Consider the following 23,886-nt stretch of genomic DNA (forward strand, 5'->3'; position numbering starts at 1 on the left):
CCGCGCCTGGGAGCCTGGGAGCATCGGTGCTTGGGAGCCTGGGGCCCTCAGCTCCCGAGCCCGCGCTTGGGAGCCTGGGGTCCGCAGCACATGAGCCCGCGCCTGGGAGCCTGGGAGCCTGGGGACCTGGGGTCCGCAGCACCCTATCCCGCGCCTGGGAGCCTGGGAGGCTGGGGGCCTGGGGCCCTCAGCTCCCGAGCCCGCGCTTGGGAGCCTGGGGTCCGCAGCACACGAGCCCGGGCCTGGGAGCCTGGGAGCCTGGGAGGCTGGGGGCCTGGGGTCCGCAACACCCTAGCCCGCGCCAGGGAGCCTGGGAGCCTGGGATCCTGGGGCCGCAGCTCCGGAACCCGCGCCTGGTTGCCTTTGAACCTGGGGGAGGCAGCTCCCGGGCCTGCACTAGAAGCCAGGGAGATGCAGCTCACGAGCCAGCGCCTGGGAGCCTGGGGTGCGCAGCACACGAGCCCGCGCCTGGGAGCCTGTGAAGCCCAGCCCCCGATCCCGCGCCTGGTAGCCTGTGAGCCTTGGGATCCCAGCTCACGTGCACGCGCCTGGGAGCCTGGGGTGCGCAGCACACGAGCACGCGCCTGGGAGCCTGTGAGCCTGGGGGCACAATCTCCCGAGAACGCACCTGTTAGCCTATGAGACTTGGGGTCCCAGCTCACGAGCACGCGCTTGGGAGCCTGGGGCACACATCTCCCGAGCAAACGCACGGGAGGCCGGATACTGGTTTTGAGCAGCTTTCGATCTTCGCCTGGGAGCCTGGGAGCCTGGTAGCCTGGGATCCTCAGCACACGAGCCCGCGCCTGGGAGCCTGGGAGCATGAGGTCGGCAGCACCCTAGCAGCGCCTGGGAGCCTGGAAGCCTGGGTTCTGGGGTCCGCAGCACCCTAGACCACGCCTGGGAGCCTGGGAGTTTGGGAGGCTGGGGGCCTGGGGTCCGCAGCACCCTAGCCCGCGCCTGGGAGCCTGGGAGCCTGGGGTCCTCAGCTCCCGAGCCCGCGCCTTGGAGCCTGGGAGCCTGGGAGCCTGGGAGCCTGGGGTCCGCAGCACCCGAGCCCGCGCCTGGGAGCCTGGGAGCCTGGGAGCCTGGAAGTCTGGGGTCCGCAGCACCATAGACCGCGCCTGGGAGCCTGGGAGCCTGGGAGGCTGGGGGCCTGGGGTCCGCAGCACCCTAGCCCGCGCCCGGGAGCCTGGGAGCCTGGGGTCCACAGCACCCTAGCAGCGCCTGGGAGCCTGGGAGCCTGGGAGGTGGGAGCCTGGGGTCCGCAGCACCCGAGCCCGCGCATGTGAGCCTGGGAGCCTTGGAGCCTGGGAGCCTGGGGCCCTCAGCTACCGAGCCCGCGCTTGGGAGCCTGGGGTCCGCAGCACACGAGCCCGAGCCAGGGAGCCTCGGAGCCTGGGGACCTGGGGTCCGCAGCACCCTATCCCGCGCCTGGGAGCCTGGGAGCCTGGGAAGCTGCGGGCCTGGGGTCCTAAGCTCCCGAGCCCGCGCTTGGGAGCCTGGGGTCCGCAGCACACGAGCCCGCGCCTGGGAGCCTGGGAGCCTGGGAGTCTGGGGTCCGCAGCACCATAGACCGCGCCTGGGATCCTGGGAGCCTGGGAGGCTGGGGGCCTGGGGTCCGCAGCACCCTAGCCCGCGCCTGGGAGCCTGGGAGCCTGGGGTCCGCAGCACCCTAGCAGCGCCTGGGAGAATGGGAGCCTGGGAGGCTGGGAGGCTGGGGGCCTGGGGCCCTCAGCGCCCGAGCCCGCGCTTGGGAGCCTGGGGTCCGCAGCACACGAGCCCGCGCCTGGGAGCCTGGGAGCCTGGGAGGCTGGGGGCCTGGGGTCCGCAGTACCCAAGCAGCGCCTGGGAGCCTGGGAGCCTGGGAGCCTGGGAGCCTGGGGTCCGCAGCACCATAGACCGCACCTGGGAGCCTGGGAGCCTGGGAGGCTGGGGGCCTGGGGTCCGCAGCACCCTAGCCCGCGCCTGGGAGCCTGGGAGCCTGGGGTCCGCAGCACCCTAACAGCGCCTGGGAGCCTGGGAGCCTGGGAGTCTGGGGGCCTGGGGCCATCAGCTCCCGAGCCCGCGCTTGGGAGCCTGGGGTCCGCTGCACACGAGCCCGCGCCTGGGAGCCTGGGAGTCTGGGGGCCTGGGGTCCGCAGCACTCTAGCCCGCGCCTGGGAGCCTGGCAGCCTGGGATCCTGGGGCCGCAGCGCCGAAACCCGCGCCTGGTTGCCTTTGAACCTGGGGGAGGCAGCTCCCGGGCCTGCACTCGAAGCCAGAGAGATGCAGCTCACAAGCCAGCGCCTGGGAGCCTCGGGTCCGCAGCACTCAAGCCCGCGCCTGGGAGCCTGGGGTCCGCAGCACACGAGCCCGCGCCTGGGAGCCTGGGAACCTGGGAGTCTGGGGTCCGCAGCACCCGAGCCCGCGCCTGGGAGCCTGGGGTCCGCAGCACACGAGCCCGCGCCTGGGAGCCTGGGAGCCTAGGAGCCTGGGAGGCTGGGGGCCTGGGGTCCGCAGCACGCGAGCCCGCGCCTGGGAGCCTGGGAGCCTGGGAGCCTGGGGCCCTCAGCTCCCGAGCCCGTGGCTGGGAGCCTGGGAGCCTGGGAGCCTGGGGGCCTGGGGTCCGCAGCACCCTATCCCGCGCCTGGGAGCCTGGGAGCCTGGGAGTCTGGGGTCCGCAGCACAATAGACCGCGCCTGGGAGCCTGGGAGCCTGGGAGGCTGGGGGCCTAGGGTCCGCAGCACCCTAGCCCGCGCCTGGGAGCCTGGGAGCCTGGGGTCCGCAGCACCCTAGCAGTGCCTGGGAGCCTGGGAGCATGGGAGCTTGGGAGCCTGGGGTCCGCAGGACCTGAGCCCGCGCCAGGGATCCTGGGAGCCTGGGAGCTTGGGGCTCTCAGCTCCCGAGCCCGCGCTTGGGAGCCTGGGGTCCGCAGTACACGAGCCCGCGCCTGGGAGCCTGGTAGCCTGGGACCCTGGGAGCCTGGGAGCCTGGGGTCCGCAGCACCCTAGCAGCGCCTGTGAGCCTGGGAGCCTGGGAGCCTGGGAGTCTGGGGTCCGCAGCACAATAGACCGCGCCTGGGAGCCTGGGAGGCTGGGGGCCTGGGGTCCGCAGCACCCTAGCCCGCGCCTGGGAGCCTGGGAGCCTGGGGTCCGAAGCACCCTAGCAGCGCCTGGGAGCCTGGGAGCCTGGGAGCCTGGGGTCCTGGGGTCCGCAGCAACGTATCCCGCGCCTGGGAGCCTGGGAGCCTGGGAGCCTGGGAGCCTGGGGTCCGCAGCACACGAGCCCGCGCCTGGGAGCCTGGGAGCCTGGGAGCCTGGGGCCCTAAGCTCCCGAGCCTGCGCCTGGGAGCCTGGGAGCCTGGGAGCCTGAGGTCCGCAGCACCTGAGCCGGCGAATGTGAGCCTGGGAGCCTGGGAGCCTGGGGTCCGCACCACCCTACCCCGCGCCTAGGAGCCTGGGAGCCTGGGAGCCTGGGGTCCTCAGCTCCCGAGCCCGCGCCTGGGAGCCTGGGAGCCTGGGAGGCTGGGGGCCTGGGGTCCGCAGCACCCTAGCCCGCGCCTGGAGCCTGGGGGCCTGGGGTCCGCAGCACCCTAGCAGCGCCTGGGAGAATGGGAGCCTGGGAGCCTGGGAGGCTGGGGGCCTGGGGCCCTCAGCGCCCGAGCCCGCGCTTGGGAGCCTGGGGTCCGCAGCACACGAGCCCGCGCCTGGGAGCCTGGGAGCCTGGGAGGCTGGGGGCCTGGGGTCCGCAGCACCCTAGCAGCGCCTGGGAGCCTGGGAGCCTGAGAGCCTGGGAGTCTGGCGTCCGCAGCACCATAGAACGCGCCTGGGAGCCTGGGAGCCTGGGAGGCTGGGGGCCTGGGGTCCGCAGCACCCTAGCAGCGCCTGGGAGCCTGGGAGCCTGGGAGCCTGGGAGTCTGGGGTCCGCAGCTCCCGAGCCCGCGCCTGGGAGCCTGGGAGACTGGGAGCATGGGGTACGCAGCACCCTAGCCCGCGCCTGGGAGCCTGGGAGCCTGGGAGCCTGGGGCCCTCAGCTCCCGAGCCCGCGCCTGCGAGCCTGGGAGCCTGGGAGCCTGGGGGCCTGGGGTCCGCAGGACCTGAGCCCGCGCATGGGAGCCTGGGAGCCTGGGAGCCTGGGAGCCTGGGGCCCTCAGCTCCCGAGCCCGCGCTTGGGAGCCTGGGGTCCGCAGCACACGAGCCCGAGCCTGGGAGCCTCGGAGCCTGGGCACCTGGGGTACGCAGCACCCTATCCCGCGCCTGGGAGCCTGGGAGCCTGGGAGGCTGCGGGCCTAGGGCCCTCAGCTCCCGAGCCCGCGCTTGGGAGCCTGGGGTCCGCAGCACACGAGCCCGCGCCTGGGAGCCTGGGAGCCTGGGGTCTTCAGCACCATAGACCGCGCATGGGATCCTGGGAGCCTGGGAGGCTGGGGGCCTGGGGTCCGCAGCACCCTAGCCCGCGCCTGGGAGCCTGGGAGCCTGGGGTCCACAGCACCCTAGCAGCGCCTGGGAGAATTGGAGCCTGGGAGCCTGGGAGGCTGGGGGCCTGGGGCCCTCAGCGCCCGAGCCCGCGCTTGGGAGCCTGGGGTCCGCAGCACACGAGCCCGCGCCTGGGAGCCTGGGAGCCTGGGAGTCTGGGGGCCTGGGGTCCGCAGCACCCTAGCCGCGCCTCGGAGCCTGGGAGCCTGGGAGCCTGGGAGTCTGGGGCCCGCAGCACCATAGAACGCGCCTGGGAGCCTGGGAGCCTGGGAGGCTGGGGGCCTGGGGTCCGCAGCACCCTAGCAGCGCCTGGGAACCTGGGAGCCTGGGAGCCTGGGAGTCTGGGGTCCGCAGCACCATAGACCGCGCCTGGGAGCCTGGGAGCCTGGGAGCCTGGGAGGCTGGGGGCCTGGGGCCCGCAGCACCTGAGCCGGCGCCTGGGAGCCTGGGAGCCTGGGAGTCTGGGGTCCGCAGCATCATAGACCGCGCCTGGGAGCCTGGGAGGCTGGGGGCCTGGGGTCCGCAGCACCCTAGCCCGCGCCTGGGAGCCTGGGGTCCGCAGCATCCTAGCAGCGCCTGGGAGCCTGGGAGCCTGGGAGCCTGGGGGCCTGGGGCCATCAGCTCCCGAGCCCGCGCTTGGGAGCCTGGGGTCCGCTGCACACGAGCCCGCGCCTGGGAGCCTGGGAGCCTGGGAGGCTGGGGGCCTGGGGTCCGCAGCACCCTACCCCGCGCCTGGGAGCCTGGGAGCCTGGGGCCCTTAGCTCCCGAGCCCGCGCCTGGGAGCCTGGGAGCCTGGGAGCTTGGGGTCCGCATCACCCGAGCCCGCGCCTGGGAGCCTGGGAGCCTGGGGTGCGCAGGACCTGAGCCCGCGCCTGGTTGCCTTTGAACCTGGGGGAAGCAGCTCCCGGGCCTGCACTCGAAGCCAGGGAGATGCAGCTCACGAGCCCGCGCCTCGGAGCCTGGGGTCCCCAGCACCCAAGCCCGCGCCTAGGAGCCTGGGAGCTTTGGAGCCTGGGGTCTGGGGTCCGCAGCACCCTAGACCACGCCTGTGAGCCTGGGAGCCTGGGAGCCTGGGAGCCTGGGGTCCGCAGCACCTGAGCCGGCGCCTGGGAGCCTGGGAGCCTGGGAGCTTGGGTTCCGCACCACCCTACCCCGCGCCTAGGAGCCTAGGAGCCTGGGAGCCTGGGGCCATCAGCTCCCGAGCCCGCGCCTGGGAGCCTGGGAGCCTGGGAGCCTGGGGGCCTGGGGTCCGCAGCACCCTATCCCGCGCCTGCGAGCCTGGGAGCCTGGGAGTCTGGGGTCCGCAGCACAATAGACCGCGCCTGGGAGCCTGGGAGCCTGGGAGGCTGGGGGCCTGGGGTCCGCAGCACCCTTGCCCGCGCCTGGGAGCCTGGGAGCCTGGGGTCCGCAGCACCCTAGCAGCGCCTGGGAGCCTGGGAGCCTGGGAGCTTGGGAGCCTGGGGTCCGCAGGACCTGAGCACGCGCATGGGAGCCTGGGAGCCTTGTAGCCTGGGGCCCTCAGCTCCCGAGCCCGCGCCTGGGAGCCTGGGAGCCTGGGAGCCTGGGGGCCTGGGGTCCGCAGCACCCTATCCCGCGCCTGGGAGCCTGGGAGCCTGGGAGGCTGGGGGCCTGGGGCCCTCAGTTCCCGAGCCCGCGCCTGGGAACCTGGGAGCATGGGAGCCTGGGGGCCTGGGGTCCGCAGCACTCTATCCCGCGCCTGGGAGCCTGGGAGCCTGGGAGCCTGGGAGTCTGGGGTCAGCAGCACAACAGAACGCGCCTGGGAGCCTGGGAGCCTGGGAGGCTGGGGGCCTGGCGTCCGCAGCACCCTAGCCCGCGCCTGGGAGCCTGGGAGCCTGGGGTCCGCAGCACCCTAGCAGCGCCTGGGAGTCTGGGAGCCTGGGAGCCTGGGGGCCTGGGGCCCCCAGCTCCCGAGCCCGCGCTTGGGAGCTTGGGGTCCGCAGCACCCTAGCAGCGCCTGGGAGCCTGGGAGCCTGGGAGCTTGGGAGCCTGGTGTCCGCAGCACCCGAGCCCGCGCCTGGGAGCCTGGGAGCCTGGGAGGCTGGGAGCCTGGGGGCCTGGGGCCCCCAGCTCCCGAGCCCGGGCTTGGGAGCCTGGGGTCCGCAGCACCATAGACCACGCCTGGGAGCCTGGGAGCCTGGGAGGCTGGGGGCCTGGGGTCCACAGCACCCTAACCCGCGCCTGGGAACCTGGGACCCTGGGGTCCGCAGCACCCTAGCAGCGCCTGGGAGCCTGGGAGCCTGGGAGCTTGGGAGCCTGCGGTCCGCAGGACCTGGGCCCGCGCCTGGGAGCCTGGGAGCCTGGGAGCCTGGGGCCCTCAGCTCCCGAGCCCGCGCTTGGGAGCCTGGGGTCCGTAGCACAAGAGCCCGCGCCTGGGAGCCTGGGAGCCTGGGAGCCTGGGAGGCTGGGGGCCTGGGATCCGCAGCACCCTAGCCAGCGCCTGCGAGCCTGGGAGCCTGGGGCCCTCAGCTCCCGAGCACGCGCCTTGGAGCCTGGGAGCCTGGGAGCCTGGGGTCCGCAGCACCCGAGCCCGCGCCTGGGAGCCTGGGAGCCTGGGAGCCTGGGAGTCTGGGGTCCGCAGCACCATAGACCGAGCCTGGGAGCCTGGGAGCATGGGAGGCTGGGGGCCTGGGGTCCGCAGCACCCTAGCCCGCGCCTGGGAGCCTGGGAGCCTGGGGTCCGCAGCACCCTAGCAGCGCCTGGGAGCCTGGGAGCCTGGGAACTTGGGAGCCTGGTGTCCGCAGGACCTGAGTCCGCGCATGGGAGCCTGGGAGCCTGGGAGCCTGGGAGCCTGGGGCCCTCAGCTCCCGAGCCCGCGCTTGGGAGCCTGGGGTCTGCAGCACACGAGCCCGAGCCTGGGAGCCTGGGAGCCTGGGGACCTGGGGTCCGCAGCACCCTATCCCGCGCCTGGGAGCCTGGGAGCCTGGGAGGCTGGGGGCCTGGGGCCCTCAGCTCCTGAGGCCGCGCTTGGGAGCCTGGGGTCCGCAGCACACGAGCCCGCGCCTGGGAGCCTGGGAGCCTGGGAGTCTGGGGTCCGCAGCACCATAGACCGCGCCTGGGATCCTGGGAGCCTGGGAGGCTGGGGGCCTGGGGTCCGCAGCACCCTAACCCGCGCCTGGGAGCCTGGGAGCCTGGGGTCCGCAGCACCCTAGCAGCGCCTGGGAGAATGGGAGCCTGGGAGCCTGGGAGTCTGGTATCCGCAGCACCATAGACCGCGCCTGGGAGCCTGGGAGCCTGGGAGGCTGGGGGCCTGGGGTCCGCAGCACCCTAGCCCGCGCCTGGGAGCCTGGGAGCCTGGGGTACGCAGCACCCTAGCAGCGCCTGGGAGCCTGGGAGCCTGGGAGGCTGGGGGCCTGGGGCCATCAGCTCCCGAGCCCGCGCTTGGGAGCCTGGGGTCCGCTGCACACGAGCCCGCGCCTGGGAGCCTGGGAACCTGGGAGGCTGGGGGCCTGGGGTCCGCAGCAACCTAGCCCGCGCCTGGGAGCCTGGGAGCCTAGGGCCCTCAGTACCCGAGCCTGCGCCTGGGAGCCTGGGAGCCTGGGAGCCTGGGAGCCTGGGGTCCGCAGGACCTGAGCCCGCGCCTGGTTGCCTTTGAACCTGGGGGAAGCAGCTCCCGGGCCTGCACTCGAAGCCAGGGAGATACAGCTCACGAGCCCGCGCCTGGGAGCCTGGGGTCCCCAGCACCCAAGCCCGCGCCTAGGAGCCTGGGAGCCTGGGAGCCTGGGGTCTGGGGTCCGCAGCACCCTAGACCACGCCTGTGAGCCTGGGAGCCTGGGAGCCTGGGAGCCTGGGGTCCGCAGCACCTGAGCCGGCGCCTGGGAGCCTGGGAGCCTGGGAGCTTGGGATCCGCACCACCCTACCCCGCGCCTAGGAGCCTGGGAGCCTGGGAGCCTGGGGCCCTCAGCTCCCGAGCCCGCGCCTGGGAGACTGGGAGCCTGGGAGCCTCGTGGCCTGGGGTCCGCAGCACCCTATCCCGCGCCTGGGAGCCTGGGAGCCTGGGAGGCTGGGGGCCTGGGGCCCTCAGCTCCCGAGCCCGCGCTCGGGAGCCTGGGGTCCGCAGCACACGAGCCCGCGCCTGGGAGCCTGGGAGCCTGGGAGGCTGGGGGCCTGGGGTCCGCAGCACCCTAGCCCGCGCCTGGGAGCCTGGCAGCCTGGGATCCTGGGGCCGCAGCTCCGGAACCCGCGCCTGGTTGCCTTTGAACCTGGGGGAGGCAGCTCCCGGGCCTGCACTCGAAGCCAGGGAGATGCAGCTCACAAGCCAGCGCCTGGGAGCCTCGGGTCCGCAGCACTCAAGCCCGCGCCTAGGAGCCTGGGAGCCTGGGTGCCTGGGTTCTGGGGTCCGCAGCACCCTAGCCCGCGCCTGGGAGCCTGGGAGCCTGGGGTCCGCAGCACCCTAGCAGCGCCTGGGAGCCTGGGAGCTTGGGAGCCTGGGGTCCGCAGCACCCGAGCCCGCGCCTGGGAGCCTGGGGTCCGAAGCACACGAGCCCGCGCCTGGGAGCCTGGGAGCCTAGGAGCCTGGGAGGCTGGGGGCCTGGGGTCCGCAGCACCCGAGCCCGCGCCTGGGAGCCTGGGAGCCTGGGAGTCTGGGGTCCGCAGCACCCGAGCCCGCGCCTGGGAGCCTGGGGTCCGAAGCACACGAGCCCGCGCCTGGGAGCCTGGGAGCCTAGGAGCCTGGGAGGCTGGGGGCCTGGGGTCCGCAGCACCCGAGCCCGCGCCTGGGAGCCTGGGAGCCTGGGAGCCTGGGGCCCTCAGCTCCCGAGCCCGCGCCTGGGAGCCTGGGAGCCTGGGAGCCTGGGAGCCTGGGGTCCGCAGCACCCTATCCCGCGCCTGGGAGCCTGGGAGCCTGGGAGTCTGGGGTCCGCAGCACAAGAGACCGCGCCTGGGAGCCTGGGAGCCTGGGAGGCTGGAGGCATGGGGTCCGCAGCACCCTAGCCCGCACCTGGGAGCCTGGGAGCCTGGGGTCCGCAGCACCCTAGCAGCGCCTGGGAGCCTGGGAACCTGGGAGCTTGGGAGCCTGGGGTCCGCAGGACCTGAGCCCGCGCCTAGGAGCCTGGGAGCCTGGGAGCCTGGGGCCCTCAGCTCCCGAGCCCGCGCTTGGGAGCCTGGGGTCCGCAGCACACGAGCCCGCGCCTGGGAGCCTGGGAGCCTGGGAGCCTGGGAGGCTGGGGGCCTGGGGTCCGCAGCACCCTAGCCCGCGCCTGGGAGCCTGGGAGCCTGGTGCCCTCAGCTCCCGAGCCCGCGCCTGGGAGCCTGGGAGCCTGGGAGCCTGGGAGCGTGGGGTCCGCAGCACCCGAGCCCGCGCCTGGGAGCCTGGGAGCCAGGGAGCCTGGGAGTCTGGGGTCCGCAGCACCATAGACCGCGCCTGGGAGCCTGGGAGCCTGGGAGGCTGGGGGCATGGGGTCCGCAGCACCCTAGCCCGCGCCTGGGAGCCTGGGAGCCTGGGGTACGCAGCACCCTAGCAGCGCCTGGGAGCCTGGGAGCCTGGGAGCCTGGGAGTCTGGGGTCTGCAGCACAATAGACCGCGCCTGGGAGCCTGGGAACCTGGGAGGCTGGGGGCCTTGGGTCCGCAGCACCCTAGCCCGCGCCTGGAGGCCTGGGAGCCTGGGGTCCGCAGCACCCTAGCAGCGCCTGGGAACCTGGGAGCCTGGGAGCTTGGGAGCCTGGGGTCTGCAGGACCTGTGCCCGCGCCTGGGAGCCTGGGAGCCTGGGTGCTTGGGAGCCTGGGGCCCTCAGCTCCCGAGCCCGCGCTTGGGAGCCTGGGGTCCGCAGCACACGAGCCCGCGCCTGGGAGCCTGGGAGCCTGGGGACCTGGGGTCCGCAGCACCCTATCCCGCGCCTGGGAGACTGGGAGCCTCGGTTGCTGCGGGCCTGGGGCCCTCAGCTCCCGAGCCCGCGCTTGGGAGCCTGGGGTCCGCAGCACACGAGCCCGCGCCTGGGAGCCTGGGAGCCTGGGAGGCTGGGGGCCTGGGGTCCGCAGCACCCTAGCCCGCGCCAGGGAGCCTGGGAGCCTGGGATCCTGGGGCCGCAGCTCCGGAACCCGCGCCTGGTTGCCTTTGAACCTGGGGGAGGCAGCTCCCTGGCCTGCACTCGAAGCCAGGGAGATGTAGCTCACGAGCCAGCGCCTGGGAGCCTGGGGTGCGCAGCACACGAGCCCGCGCCTGGGAGCCTGTGAAGCCCAGCCCCCGATCCCGCGCCTGGTAGCCTGTGAGCCTTGGGTTCCCAGCTCACGTGCACGCGCCTGGGAGCCTGGGGTACGCAGCACACGAGCACGCGCCTGGGAGCCTGTGAGCCTGCGGGCACAATCTCCCGAGAACGCACCTGTTAGCCTATGAGCCTTGGGGTCCCAGCTCACGAGCACGCGCTTGGGAGCCTGGGGCACGCATCTCCCGAGCAAACGCACGGGAGGCCGGATACTGGTTTTGAGCAGCTTTCGATCTTCGCCTGGGAGCCTGGGAGCCTGGGAGCCTGGGATCCTCAGCACCATAGACCGCGCCTGGGAGCCTGGGAGGCTGGGGGCCTGGGGTCCACAGCACCCTAACCCGCGCCTGGGAACCTGGGAGCCTGGGGTCCGCAGCACCCTAGCAGCGCCTGGGAGCCTGGGAGCCTGGGAGCTTGGGAGCCTGCGGTCCGCAGGACCTGAGCCCGCGCCTGGGAGCCTGGGAGCCTGGGGACCTGGGGTCCGCAGCACCCTATCCCGCGCCTGTGAGCCTGGGAGCCTGGGAGGCTGGGGGCCTGGGGCCCTCAGCTCCCGAGGCCGCGCTTGGGAGCCTGGGGTCCGCAGCACACGAGCCCGCGCCTGGGAGCCTGGGAGCCTGGGAGTCTGGGGTCCGCAGCACCATAGACCGCGCCTGGGATCCTGGGAGCCTGGGAGGCTGGGGGCCTGGGGTACGCAGCACCCTAGCCCGCGCCTGGGAGCCTGGGAGCCTGGGGTCCGCAGCACCCTAGCAGCGCCTGGGAGAATGGGAGCCTGGGAGCCTGGGAGCCTGGGAGGCTGGGGGCCTGGGGTCCGCAGCACCCTAGCAGCGCCTGGGAGCCTGGGAGCCTGGGAGTCTGGGGTCTGCAGCACCATAGAACGCGCCTGGGAGCTTGGGAGCCTGGGAGGCTTGGGGCCTGGGGTCCGCAGCACCCTAGCAGCGCCTGGGAGCCTGGGAGCCTGGGAGCCTGGGAGTCTGGGGTCCGCAGCACCATAGACCGCGCCTGGGAGCCTGGGAGCCTGGGAGGCTGGGGGCCTGGGGTCCGCAGCACCCTAGCCCGCGCCTGGGAGCCTGGGAGCCTGGGGTCCGCAGCACCCTAGCAGCGCCTGGGAGCATGGGAGCCTGGGAGGCTGGGGGCCTGGGGCCATCAGCTCCCGAGCCCGCGCTTGGGAGCCTGGGGTCCGCTGAACACGAGCCCGCGCCTGGGAGCCTGGGAGCCTGGGAGGCTGGGGGCCTGGGGTCCGCAGCACCCTAGCCCGCGCCTGGGAGCCTGGGAGCCTAGGGCCCTCAGTTCCCGAGCCCGCGCCTGGGAGCCTGGGAGCCTGGGAGCCTGGGGTCCGCAGCACCCGAGCCCGCGCCTGGGAGCCTGGGAGCCTGGGGTCCGCAGGACCTGAGCCCGCGCCTGGTTGCCTTTGAACCTGGGGGAAGCAGCTCCCGGGCCTGCACTCGAAGCCAGGGAGATGCAGCTCACGAGCCCGCGCCTGGGAGCCTGGGGTCCCTAGCACCCAAGCCCGCGCCTAGGAGCCTGGGATCCTGGGAGCCTGGGGTCTGGGGTCCGCAGCACCCTAGACCACGCCTGTGAGCCTGGGAGCCTGGGAGCCTGGGAGCCTGGGGTCCGCAGCACCTGAGCCGGCGCCTGGGAGCCTGGGAGCCTGGGAGCTTGGGATCCGCACCACCCTACCCCGCGCCAACGAGCCTGGGAGCCTGGGAGCCTGGGGCCCTCAGCTCCCGAGCCCGCGCCTGGGAGCCTGGGAGCCTGGGAGCCTGGTGGCCTGGGGTCCGCAGCACCCTATCCCGCGCCTGGGAGCCTGGGAGCCTGGGAGGCTGGGGGCCTGTGGCCCTCAGCTCCCGAGCCCGCGCTCGGGAGCCTGGGGTCCGCAGCACACGAGCCCGCGCCTGGGAGCCTGGGAGCCTGGGAGGCTGGTGGCCTGGGGTCCTCAGCACCCTAGCCCGCGCCTGGGAGCCTGGGAGCCTGGGATCCTGGGGCCGCAGCTGCGGAACCCGCGCCTGGTTGCATTTGAACCTGGGGGAGGCACCTCCCGGGCCTGCACTCGAAGCCAGAGAGATGCAGCTCACAAGCCAGCGCCTGGGAGCCTCGGGTCCGCAGCACTCAAGCCCGCGCCTAGGAGCCTGGGAGCCTGGGTGCCTGGGTTCTGGGGTCCGCAGCACCCTAGCCCGCGCCTGGGAGCCTGGGAGCCTGGGGTCCGCAGCACCCTAGCAGCGCCTGGGAGCCTGGGAGCCTGGGAGCTTGGGAGCCTGGGGTCCGCAGGACCTGAGCCGCGCCTGGGAGCCTGGGAGCCTGGGAGCCTGGGGCCCTCAGCTCCCGAGCCCGCGCTTGGGAGCCTGGGGTCCGCAGCACACGAGCCCGCGCCTGGGAGCCTGGGAGCCTGGGAGTCTGGGGTCCGAAGCACCCGAGCCCGCGCCTGGGAGCCTGGGGTCCGCAGCACACGAGCCCGCGCCTGGGAGCCTGGGAGCCTAGGAGCCTGGGAGGCTGGGGGCCTGGGGTCCGTAGCACCCGAGCCCGCGCCTGGGAGCCTGGGAGCCTGGGAGTCTGGGGTCCGCAGCACAATAGACCGCGCCTGGGAGACTGGGAGCCTGGGAGGCTGGGGGCCTGGCGTCCGCAGCACCCTAGCCCGCGCCTGGGAGCCTGGGAGCCTGGGGTCCCCAGCACCCTAGCAGCGCCTGGGAGCCTGGGAGCCTGGGAGCTTGGGAGCCTGGGGTCCGCAGGACCTGAGCCCGAGCCTAGGAGCCTGGGAGCCTGGGAGCCTGGGGCCCTCAGCTCCCGAGCCCGCGCTTGGGAGCCTGGGGTCCGCAGCACACGAGCCCGCGCCTGGGAGGCTGGGAGCCTGGGAGCCTGGGAGGCTGGGGGCCTGGGGTCCGCAGCACCCTAGCAGGGCCTGGGAGCCTGGGAGCCTGGGGCCCTCAGCTCCCGAGCCCGCGCCTGGGAGCCTGGGAGCCTGGGAGCCTGGGAGCCTGGGGTCCGCAGCACACGAGCCCGCGCCTGGGAGCCTGGGAGCCTGGGAGCCTGGGAGTCTGGGGTCCGCAGCACCATAGACCGCGCCTGGGAGCCTGGGAGCCTGGGAGGCTGGGGGCATGGGGTCCGCAGCACCCTAGCCCGCGCCTGGGAGCCTGGGAGCCTGGGGTACGCAGCACACTAGCAGCGCCTGGGAGCCTGGGAGCCTGGGAGTCTGGGAGTCTGGGGTCTGCAGCACAATAGACCACGCCTGGGAGCCTGGGAACCTGGGAGGCTGGGGGCCTTGGGTCCGCAGCACCCTAGCCCGCGCCTGGGAGCCTGGGAGCCTGGGGTCCGCAGCACCCTAGCAGCGCCTGGGAACCTGGGAGCCTGGGAGCTTGGGAGCCTGGGGTCCGCAGGACCTGAGCCCGCGCCTGGGAGCCTGGGAGCCTGGGAGCCTGGGGCCCTCAGCTCCCGAGCCCGCGCTTGGGAGCCTGGGGTCCGCAGCACACGAGCCCGTGCCTGGGAGCCTGGGAGCCTGGGGACCTGGGGTCCGCAGCACCCTATCCCGCGCCTGGGAGCCTGGGAGCCTCGGAGGCTGGGGGCCTGGGGCCCTCAGCTCCCGAGCCCGCGCTTGGGAGCCTGGGGTCCGCAGCACACGAGCCCGCGCCTGGGAGCCTGGGAGCCTGGGATCCTGGGGCCGCAGCTCCGGAACCCGCGCCTGGTTGCCTTTGAACCTGGGGGAGGCAGCTCCCGGGCCTGCACTCGAAGCCAGGGAGATGCAGCTCACGAGCCAGCGCCTGGGAGCGTGGGGTGCGCAGCACACGAGCCCGCGCCTGGGAGCCTGTGAAGCCCAGCCCCCGATCCCGCGCCTGGTAGCCTGTGAGCCTTGGGATCCCAGCTCACGTGCACGCGCCTGAGAGCCTGGGGTGCGCAGCACACGAGCACGCGCCTGGGAGCCTGTGAGCCTGCGGGCACAATCTCCAGAGAACGCACCTGTTAGCCTCTGAGCCTTGGGGTCCCAGCTCACGAGCACGCGCTTGGGAGCCTGGGGCACGCATCACCCGAGCAAACGCACGGGAGGCCGGATACTGGTTTTGAGCAGCTTTCGATCTTCGCCTGGGAGCCTGGGAGCCTGGGAGCCTGGGATCCTCAGCACACGAGCCGGCGCCTGGGAGCCTGGGAGCCTGGGTTCTGGGGTCCGCAGCACCCTAGACCACGCATGGGAGCCTGGGAGTTTGGGAGGCTGGGGGCCTGGGGTCCGCAGCACCCTAGCCCGCGCCTGGGAGCCTGGGAGCCTGGGGTACGCAGCACCCTAGCCCGCGCCTGGGAGCCTGGGAGCCTGGGAACTTGGGAGCCTGGTGTCCGCAGGACCTGAGTCCGCGCATGGGAGCCTGGGAGCCTGGGAGCCTGGGAGCCTGGGGCCCTCAGCTCCCGAGCCCGCGCTTGGGAGCCTGGGGTCTGCAGCACACGAGCCCGAGCCTGGGAGCCTGGGAGCCTGGGGACCTGGGGTCCGCAGCACCCTATCCCGCGCCTGGGAGCCTGGGAGCCTGGGAGGCTGGGGGCCTGGGGCCCTCAGCTCCTGAGGCCGCGCTTGGGAGCCTGGGGTCCGCAGCACACGAGCCCGCGCCTGGGAGCCTGGGACCCTGGGAGTCTGGGGTCCGCAGCACCATAGACCGCGCCTGGGATCCTGGGAGCCTGGGAGGCTGGGGGCCTGGGGTCCGCAGCACCCTAACCCGCGCCTGGGAGCCTGGGAGCCTGGGGTCCGCAGCACCCTAGCAGCGCCTGGGAGAATGGGAGCCTGGGAGCCTGGGAGTCTGGTATCCGCAGCACCATAGACCGCGCCTGGGAGCCTGGGAGCCTGGGAGGCTGGGGGCCTGGGGTCCGCAGCACCCTAGCCCGCGCCTGGGAGCCTGGGAGCCTGGGGTACGCAGCACCCTAGCAGCGCCTGGGAGCCTGGGAGCCTGGGAGGCTGGGGGCCTGGGGCCATCAGCTCCCGAGCCCGCGCTTGGGAGCCTGGGGTCCGCTGCACACGAGCCCGCGCCTGGGAGCCTGGGAACCTGGGAGGCTGGGGGCCTGGGGTCCGCAGCAACCTAGCCCGCGCCTGGGAGCCTGGGAGCCTAGGGCCCTCAGTACCCGAGCCTGCGCCTGGGAGCCTGGGAGCCTGGGAGCCTGGGAGCCTGGGGTCCGCAGGACCTGAGCCCGCGCCTGGTTGCCTTTGAACCTGGGGGAAGCAGCTCCCGGGCCTGCACTCGAAGCCAGGGAGATGCAGCTCACGAGCCCGCGCCTGGGAGCCTGGGGTCCCCAGCACCCAAGCCCGCGCCTAGGAGCCTGGGAGCCTGGGAGCCTGGGGTCTGGGGTCCGCAGCACCCTAGACCACGCCTGTGAGCCTGGGAGCCTGGGAGCCTGGGAGCCTGGGGTCCGCAGCACCTGAGCCGGCGCCTGGGAGCCTGGGAGCCTGGGAGCTTGGGATCCGCACCACCCTACCCCGCGCCAACGAGCCTGGGAGCCTGGGAGCCTGGGGCCCTCAGCTCCCGAGCCCGCGCCTGGGAGCCTGGGAGCCTGGGAGCCTGGTGGCCTGGGGTCCGCAGCACCCTAGCCGCGCCTCGGAGCCTGGGAGCCTGGGAGCCTGGGAGTCTGGGGTCCGCAGCACCATAGAACGCGCCTGGGAGCCTGGGAGCCTGGGAGGCTGGGGGCCTGGGGTCCGCAGCACCCTAGCAGCGCCTGGGAACCTGGGAGCCTGGGAGCCTGGGAGTCTGGGGTCCGCAGCACCATAGACCGCGCCTGGGAGCCTGGGAGCCTGGGAGCCTGGGAGGCTGGGGGCCTGGGGCCCGCAGCACCTGAGCCGGCGCCTGGGAGCCTGGGAGCCTGGGAGTCTGGGGTCCGCAGCATCATAGACCGCGCCTGGGAGCCTGGGAGCCTGGGAGGCTGGGGCCTGGGGTCCGCAGCACCCTAGCCCGCGCCTGGGAGCCTGGGGTCCGCAGCACCCTAGCAGCGCCTGGGAGCCTGGGAGCCTGGGAGCCTGGGGGCCTGGGGCCATCAGCTCCCGAGCCCGCGCTTGGGAGCCTGGGGTCCGCTGCACACGAGCCCGCGCCTGGGAGCCTGGGAGCCTGGGAGGCTGGGGGCCTGGGGTCCGCAGCACCCTACCCCGCGCCTGGGAGCCTGGGAGCCTGGGGCCCTTAGCTCCCGAGCCCGCGCCTGGGAGCCTGGGAGCCTGGGAGCCTGGGGTCCGCATCACCCGAGCCCGCGCCTGGGAGCCTGGGAGCCTGGGGTGCGCAGGACCTGAGCCCGCGCCTGGTTGCCTTTGAACCTGGGGGAAGCAGCTCCCGGGCCTGCACTCGAAGCCAGGGAGATGCAGCTCACGAGCCCGCGCCTCGGAGCCTGGGGTCCCCAGCACCCAAGCCCGCGCCTAGGAGCCTGGGAGCTTTGGAGCCTGGGGTCTGGGGTCCGCAGCACCCTAGACCACGCCTGTGAGCCTGGGAGCCTGGGAGCCTGGGAGCCTGGGGTCCGCAGCACCTGAGCCGGCGCCTGGGAGCCTGGGAGCCTGGGAGCTTGGGTTCCGCACCACCCTACCCCGCGCCTAGGAGCCTAGGAGCCTGGGAGCCTGGGGCCATCAGCTCCCGAGCCCGCGCCTGGGAGCCTGGGAGCCTGGGAGCCTGGGGGCCTGGGGTCCGCAGCACCCTATCCCGCGCCTGCGAGCCTGGGAGCCTGGGAGTATGGGGTCCGCAGCACAATAGACCGCGCCTGGGAGCCTGGGAGCCTGGGAGGATGGGGGCCTGGGGTCCGCAGCACCCTTGCCCGCGCCTGGGAGCCTGGGAGCCTGGGGTCCGCAGCACCCTAGCAGCGCCTGGGAGCCTGGGAGCCTGGGAGCTTGGGAGCCTGGGGTCCGCAGGACCTGAGCACGCGCATGGGAGCCTGGGAGCCTTGTAGCCTGGGGCCCTCAGCTCCCGAGCCCGCGCCTGGGAGCCTGGGAGACTGGGAGCCTGGGGGCCTGGGGTCCGCAGCACCCTATCCCGCGCCTGGGAGCCTGGGAGGCTGGGAGGCTGGGGGCCTGGGGCCCTCAGTTCCCGAGCCCGCGCCTGGGAACCTGGGAGCCTGGGAGCCTGGGGGCCTGGGGTCCGCAGCACCCTATCCCGCGCCTGGGAGCCTGGGAGCCTGGGAGCCTGGGAGTCTGGGGTCAGCAGCACAATAGAACGCGCCTGGGAGCCTGGGAGCCTGGGAGGCTGGGGGCCTGGCGTCCGCAGCACCCTAGCCCGCGCCTGGGAGCCTGGGAGCCTGGGGTCCGCAGCACCCTAGCAGCGCCTGGGAGTCTGGGAGCCTGGGAGCCTGGGGGCCTGGGGCCCCCAGCTCCCGAGCCCGCGCTTGGGAGCTTGGGGTCCGCAGCACCCTAGCAGCGCCTGGGAGCCTGGGAGCCTGGGAGCTTGGGAGCCTGGTGTCCGCAGCACCCGAGCCCGCGCCTGGGAGCCTGGGAGCCTGGGAGGCTGGGAGCCTGGGGGCCTGGGGCCCCCAGCTCCCGAGCCCGGGCTTGGGAGCCTGGGGTCCGCAGCACCATAGACCACGCCTGGGATCCTGGGACCCTGGGGTCCGCAGCACCCTAGCAGCGCCTGGGAGCCTGGGAGCCTGGGAGCTTGGGAGCCTGCGGTCCGCAGGACCTGGGCCCGCGCCTGGGAGCCTGGGAGCCTGGGAGCCTGGGGCCCTCAGCTCCCGAGCCCGCGCTTGGGAGCCTGGGGTCCGTAGCACAAGAGCCCGCGCCTGGGAGCCTGGGAGCCTGGGAGCCTGGGAGGCTGGGGGCCTGGGATCCGCAGCACCCTAGCCAGCGCCTGCGAGCCTGGGAGCCTGGGGCCCTCAGCTCCCGAGCACGCGCCTTGGAGCCTGGGAGCCTGGGAGCCTGGGGTCCGCAGCACCCGAGCCCGCGCCTGGGAGCCTGGGAGCCTGGGAGCCTGGGAGTCTGGGGTCCGCAGCACCATAGACCGAGCCTGGGAGCCTGGGAGCATGGGAGGCTGGGGGCCTGGGGTCCGCAGCACCCTAGCCCGCGCCTGGGAGCCTGGGAGCCTGGGGTCCGCAGCACCCTAGCAGCGCCTGGGAGCCTGGGAGCCTGGGAACTTGGGAGCCTGGTGTCCGCAGGACCTGAGTCCGCGCATGGGAGCCTGGGAGCCTGGGAGCCTGGGAGCCTGGGGCCCTCAGCTCCCGAGCCCGCGCTTGGGAGCCTGGGGTCTGCAGCACACGAGCCCGAGCCTGGGAGCCTGGGAGCCTGGGGACCTGGGGTCCGCAGCACCCTATCCCGCGCCTGGGAGCCTGGGAGCCTGGGAGGCTGGGGGCCTGGGGCCCTCAGCTCCTGAGGCCGCGCTTGGGAGCCTGGGGTCCGCAGCACACGAGCCCGCGCCTGGGAGCCTGGGAGCCTGGGAGTCTGGGGTCCGCAGCACCATAGACCGCGCCTGGGATCCTGGGAGCCTGGGAGGCTGGGGGCCTGGGGTCCGCAGCACCCTAACCCGCGCCTGGGAGCCTGGGAGCCTGGGGTCCGCAGCACCCTAGCAGCGCCTGGGAGAATGGGAGCCTGGGAGCCTGGGAGTCTGGTATCCGCAGCACCATAGACCGCGCCTGGGAGCCTGGGAGCCTGGGAGGCTGGGGGCCTGGGGTCCGCAGCACCCTAGCCCGCGCCTGGGAGCCTGGGAGCCTGGGGTACGCAGCACCCTAGCAGCGCCTGGGAGCCTGGGAGCCTGGGAGGCTGGGGGCCTGGGGCCATCAGCTCCCGAGCCCGCGCTTGGGAGCCTGGGGTCCGCTGCACACGAGCCCGCGCCTGGGAGCCTGGGAACCTGGGAGGCTGGGGGCCTGGGGTCCGCAGCAACCTAGCCCGCGCCTGGGAGCCTGGGAGCCTAGGGCCCTCAGTACCCGAGCCTGCGCCTGGGAGCCTGGGAGCCTGGGAGCCTGGGAGCCTGGGGTCCGCAGGACCTGAGCCCGCGCCTGGTTGCCTTTGAACCTGGGGGAAGCAGCTCCCGGGCCTGCACTCGAAGCCAGGGAGATACAGCTCACGAGCCCGCGCCTGGGAGCCTGGGGTCCCCAGCACCCAAGCCCGCGCCTAGGAGCCTGGGAGCCTGGGAGCCTGGGGTCTGGGGTCCGCAGCACCCTAGACCACGCCTGTGAGCCTGGGAGCCTGGGAGCCTGGGAGCCTGGGGTCCGCAGCACCTGAGCCGGCGCCTGGGAGCCTGGGAGCCTGGGAGCTTGGGATCCGCACCACCCTACCCCGCGCCTAGGAGCCTGGGAGCCTGGGAGCCTGGGGCCCTCAGCTCCCGAGCCCGCGCCTGGGAGACTGGGAGCCTGGGAGCCTGGTGGCCTGGGGTCCGCAGCACCCTATCCCGCGCCTGGGAGCCTGGGAGCCTGGGAGGCTGGGGGCCTGGGGCCCTCAGCTCCCGAGCCCGCGCTCGGGAGCCTGGGGTCCGCAGCACACGAGCCCGCGCCTGGGAGCCTGGGAGCCTGGGAGGCTGGGGGCCTGGGGTCCGCAGCACCCTAGCCCGCGCCTGGGAGCCTGGCAGCCTGGGATCCTGGGGCCGCAGCTCCGGAACCCGCGCCTGGTTGCCTTTGAACCTGGGGGAGGCAGCTCCCGGGCCTGCACTCGAAGCCAGAGAGATGCAGCTCACAAGCCAGCGCCTGGGAGCCTCGGGTCCGCAGCACTCAAGCCCGCGCCTAGGAGCCTGGGAGCCTGGGTGCCTGGGTTCTGGGGTCCGCAGCACCCTAGCCCGCGCCTGGGAGCCTGGGAGCCTGGGGTCCGCAGCACCCTAGCAGCGCCTGGGAGCCTGGGAGCTTGGGAGCCTGGGGTCCGCAGCACCCGAGCCCGCGCCTGGGAGCCTGGGGTCCGAAGCACACGAGCCCGCGCCTGGGAGCCTGGGAGCCTAGGAGCCTGGGGGCCTGGGGTCCGCAGCACCCTATCCCGCGCCTGGGAGCCTGGGAGCCTGGGAGTCTGGGGTCCGCAGCACAATAGAACGCGCCTGGGAGCCTGGGAGCCTGGGAGGCTGGGGGCCTAGGGTCCGCAGCACCCTAGCCCGCGCCTGGGAGCCTGGGAGCCTGGGGTCCGCAGCACCCTAGCAGTGCCTGGGAGCCTGGGAGCATGGGAGCTTGGGAGCCTGGGGTCCGCAGGACCTGAGCCCGCGCCTAGGAGCCTGGGAGCCTGGGAGCTTGGGGCTCTCAGCTCCCGAGCCCGCGCTTGGGAGCCTGGGGTCCTCAGTACACGAGCCCGCGCCTGGGAGCCTGGTAGCCTGGGACCCTGGGAGCCTGGGAGCCTGGGGTCCGCAGCACCCTAGCAGCGCCTGTGAGCCTGGGAGCCTGGGAGCCTGGGGTCCGCAGCACAATAGACCGCGCCTGGGAGCCTGGGAGGCTGGGGGCCTGGGGTCCGCAGCACCCTAGCCCGCGCCTGGGAGCCTGGGAGCCTGGGGTCCGCAGCACCCTAGCAGCGCCTGGGAGCCTGGGAGCCTGGGAGCCTGGGGTCCTGGGGTCCGCAGCAACGTATCCCGCGCCTGGGAGCCTGGGAGCCTGGGAGCCTGGGAGCCTGGGGTCCGCAGCACACAAGCCCGCGCCTGGGAGCCTGGGAGCCTGGGAGCCTGGGGCCCTAAGCTCCCGAGCACGCGCCTGGGAGCCTGGGAGCCTGGGAGCCTGAGGTCCGCAGCACACGAGCCCGCGCCTGGGAGCCTGGGAGCCTGGGAGGCTGGGGGCCTGGGGTCCGCAGCACCCTAGCAGCGCCTGGGAGCCTGGGAGCCTGGGAGCCTGGGAGTCTGGGGTCCGCAGCACCATAGAACGCGCCTGGGAGCCTGGGAGCCTGGGAGGCTGAGGGCCTGGGGTCCGCAGCACCCTAGCAGCGCCTGGGAGCCTGGGAGCCTGGGAGCCTGGGAGTCTGGGGTCCGCAGCTCCCGAGCCCGCGCCTGTGAGCCTGGGAGCCTGGGAGCATGGGGTACGCAGCACCCTAGCCCGCGCCTGGGAGCCTGGGAGCCTGGGAGCCTGGGGCCCTCAGCTCCCGAGCCCGCGCCTGCGAGCCTGGGAGCCTGGGAGCCTGGGGGACTGGGGTCCGCAGGACCTGAGCCCGCGCATGGGAGCCTGGGAGCCTGGGAGCCTGGGAGCCTGGGGCCCTCAGCTCCCGAGCCCGCGCTTGGGAGCCTGGGGTCCGCAGCACACGAGCCCGAGCCTGGGAGCCTCGGAGCCTGGGGACCTGGGGTACGCAGCACCCTATCCCGCGCCTGGGAGCCTGGGAGCCTGGGAGGCTGCGGGCCTAGGGCCCTCAGCTCCCGAGCCCGCGCTTGGGAGCCTGGGGTCCGCAGCACACGAGCCCGCGCCTGGGAGCCTGGGAGCCTGGGAGTCTGGGGTCTTCAGCACCATAGACCGCGCATGGGATCCTGGGAGCCTGGGAGGCTGGGGGCCTGGGGTCCGCAGCACCCTAGCCCGCGCCTGGGAGCCTGGGAGCCTGGGGTCCACAGCACCCTAGCAGCGCCTGGGAGAATTGGAGCCTGGGAGCCTGGGAGGCTGGGGGCATGGGGCCCTCAGCGCCCGAGCCCGCGCTTGGGAGCCTGGGGTCCGCAGCACACGAGCCCGCGCCTGGGAGCCTGGGAGCCTGGGAGTCTGGGGGCCTGGGGTCCGCAGCACCCTAGCCGCGCCTCGGAGCCTGGGAGCCTGGGAGCCTGGGAGTCTGGGGTCCGCAGCACCATAGAACGCGCCTGGGAGCCTGGGAGCCTGGGAGGCTGGGGGCCTGGGGTCCGCAGCACCCTAGCAGCGCCTGGGAACCTGGGAGCCTGGGAGCCTGGGAGTCTGGGGTCCGCAGCACCATAGACCGCGCCTGGGAGCCTGGGAGCCTGGGAGGCTGGGGGCCTGGGGTCCGCAGCACCCTAGCCCGCGCCTGGGAGCCTGGGAGCCTGGGGTCCGCAGCACCCTAGCAGCGCCTGGGAGCTTGGGAGCCTGGGAGGCTGGGGGCCTGGGGCCATCAGCTCCCGAGCCCGCGCTTGGGAGCCTGGGGTCCGCTGCACACGAGCCCGCGCCTGGGAGCCTGGGAGCCTGGGAGGCTGGGGGCCTGGGGTCCGCAGCACCCTAGCCCGCGCCTGGGAGCCTGGGAGCCTGGGGCCCTCAGCTCCCGAGCCCGCGCCTGGGAGCCTGGGTGCCTGGGAGCCTGGGGTCCGCATCACCCAAGCCCGCGCCTGGGAGCCTGGGAGCCTGGGGTCCGCAGGACCTGAGCCCGCGCCTGGTTGCCTTTGAACCTGGGGGAAGCAGCTCCCGGGCCTGCACTCGAAGCCAGGGAGATGCAGCTCACGAGCCCGCGCCTCGGAGCCTGGGGTCCCCAGCACCCAAGCCCGCGCCTAGGAGCCTGGGAGCTTTGGAGCCTGGGGTCTGGGGTCCGCAGCACCCTAGACCACGCCTGTGAGCCTGGGAGCCTGGGAGCCTGGGAGCCTGGGGTCCGCAGCACCTGAGCCGGCGCCTGGGAGCCTGGGAGCCTGGGAGCTTGGGTTCCGCACCACCCTACCCCGCGCCTAGGAGCCTAGGAGCCTGGGAGCCTGGGGCCATCAGCTCCCGAGCCCGCGCCTGGGAGCCTGGGAGCCTGGGAGCCTGGGGGCCTGGGGTCCGCAGCACCCTATCCCGCGCCTGCGAGCCTGGGAGCCTGGGAGTCTGGGGTCCGCAGCACAATAGACCGCGCCTGGGAGCCTGGGAGCCTGGGAGGCTGGGGGCCTGGGGTCCGCAGCACCCTTGCCCGCGCCTGGGAGCCTGGGAGACTGGGGTCCGCAGCACCCTAGCAGCGCCTGGGAGCCTGGGAGCCTGGGAGCTTGGGAGCCTGGGGTCCGCAGGACCTGAGCACGCGCATGGGAGCCTGGGAGCCGTGTAGCCTGGGGCCCTCAGCTCCCGAGCCCGCGCCTGGGAGCCTGGGAGCCTGGGAGCCTGGGGGCCTGGGGTCCGCAGCACCCTATCCCGCGCCTGGGAGCCTGGGAGCCTGGGAGGCTGGGGGCCTGGGGCCCTCAGTTCCCGAGCCCGCGCCTGGGAACCTGTGAGCCTTGGGATCCCAGCTCACGTGCACGCGCCTGGGAGCCTGGGGTGCGCAGCACACGAGCACGCGCCTGGGAGCCTGTGAGCCTGGGGGCACAATCTCCCGAGAACGCACCTGTTAGCCTATGAGCCTTGGGGTCCCAGCTCACGAGCACGCGCTTGGGAGCCTGGGGCACACATCTCACGAGCAAACGCACGGGAGGCCGGATACTGGTTTTGAGCAGCTTTCGATCTTCGCCTGGGAGCCTGGGAGCCTGGTAGC

This window comes from Muntiacus reevesi, chromosome 4 (assembly GCF_963930625.1).
Source record: "Muntiacus reevesi chromosome 4, mMunRee1.1, whole genome shotgun sequence".
In the NCBI taxonomy this organism is placed as follows: domain Eukaryota; kingdom Metazoa; phylum Chordata; class Mammalia; order Artiodactyla; family Cervidae; genus Muntiacus; species Muntiacus reevesi.